The 1,794-nt window shown below is 41.5% G+C and overlaps 1 long non-coding RNA gene across 1 annotated transcript; it reads left to right on the top strand.

Annotated features, from left to right (window-relative positions):
- Positions 1–200: 200 nt before the first annotated feature.
- On the top strand, positions 201–1,386 carry LOC123033937. Its single transcript, XR_006416671.1, has 2 exons — positions 201–250; positions 593–1,386. It is a non-coding gene; the product is annotated as an uncharacterized LOC123033937 (long non-coding RNA).
- The last annotated feature ends 408 nt before the right edge of the window (positions 1,387–1,794 follow it).

Below are 1,794 nucleotides of genomic sequence, written 5' to 3'. Positions count from 1 at the left end.
TTCTGAAGGACTCCAGGCTGCCTATCTGGGGCCAACCTACAAAAGACTTGGAAGCAAATGGCAGCCCAGGCTGCTGGGAACAGCTTTCATGGTGACCTTCCACCCCCAAGTCTTACTCCCCAAATGCTGTAAGTTGTTGTTGTAATATCACATTTAGATTATTCCACCTTCTTCTTCTTCCAAGGAACCCAAAGTGGCTTGCAAGGTTCTCTGCCTCTCCAGTTTATCCACACAACAACAATCGTTTGAGGTAAGTTAGGCTGTGACTGGCCCAGTCATCCAGTGAGCTAAATGGCTGAGTGGGGGCTAAACCCAGATCTCCTGAGCCCCAGACCAGCACTCTTGCCATTGTACCACACTGGTTGCCCATTTTTCCCCCTCTGGATTGGGCAGCAATATGATAGTGACCATTTTGGCTCAGTGGTACCCTTGAAATACCCACTCTGAGCTGGGGAGAATCTCTCTGTTGGGCAGTTTGGTGGAGGTTGGGGCATAATGACTTGACAGAAGACTCCCTACATTGCTGTTCTTTTTCACCAGAAACACTCCTGTTCTAAAAGCATACTAAGGCTTTTTTTTTTTTTTTTTGCAGAAAAGCTTTAACCTGATGCTTTACTGAGCTTCTTCTGTTTTCATTGCTGGAGGAAAAGTGCATCCTTTACATGGTGTTTCTGAATTTATCTGCCTTCCTATACATTCCAGTGACCAAGCACAAAGTACCACTGTGATACAGCTGCAGTACAGTGGATTTTCAACGGTGCAAGATGCCTTTGTCACAGTTTGAAATTTAGTAACTCATCATCTTCATTCTAAAAATGTGCAAAAATGACTGGAAAAAAAGGAGAGGCACTGGACAAAAATGACCATAAATGCCTCATGTAGAGAAGCCTCATTCTTCTGCTGAAAGCTGAAATGTGGGATGGCTCTCGTAGGTAAAGCTGACCCTGTGGAAAAGTGGCACCTGATGTGTATGGAACTGACCTTCCTCCACTCTTCATTTCCAATTCCCTTATACACTCTAATGCACCCAGGATTTTAAAATGTTTAATCTCTAGATTTCCCAGATGGACTTTCATCCTGGCAGCTTACAGGGCCAGATCTGCTTGGCTTATGCAAAAGCCCTTCATCATGAAGACCTTTCAGATCAATAGCAAAATGCTTAAACATTGTGATTCCCATGCCAATAATAATAATAATAATAATAATAATATAATCTTTAAGTTTCCCCAACTATAACGTGGGTAGATCTGGTACTTTTAACAAAGTATTTTAATGTTATATTTTTCTCTTCTGTCATTTAATTTTACCTTTGTTCCTTCACCCAGGATACTAAGGTCTTTATTGTGCTTGTTTTTAAAGTATTTAATAAATAGTGGTAGAATATTAGTATACTGAGTAGTACAATACTGATTCTAATAAGATAGATGACTTAAGGTGCAATAGCACAAATTCTAATAAAATAGAATGAAAACTGCAAAGACAATCAAGCAAAATAAGGCAATGGAAACTACAGCTGAGATCAAAGTCTTGTCTTGGAATGTGTGAATCTGAGCACAGGTTGGGATGGGGGAGAAAAATTACACACATTTTAAGCAGAGGGATTACTGACTTGCAGTAGCAGCCACTTTCTTCCCTTCTCTTTAAAAATACTGGCTGTTGCTACAAGCAGTAGGGTGCCTTCCCCAAGCTGATGCCCTCCCAATGTTTTGGACCAACAACTTTCATTTGCTGCAAGGGGCATAGCCAGTGCTCAGCAATGGTGGGAACTGCAATCCAAAGCATCTGGAGGGACAG

Source organism: Varanus komodoensis, unplaced genomic scaffold (assembly GCF_004798865.1).
Source record: "Varanus komodoensis strain SLA01 unplaced genomic scaffold, ASM479886v1 scaffold69, whole genome shotgun sequence".
Lineage (NCBI taxonomy): Eukaryota > Metazoa > Chordata > Lepidosauria > Squamata > Varanidae > Varanus > Varanus komodoensis.
The sequence above is the reverse complement of the archived record's forward strand: the minus strand, read 5'-3'. Positions and strand labels throughout refer to the sequence as shown.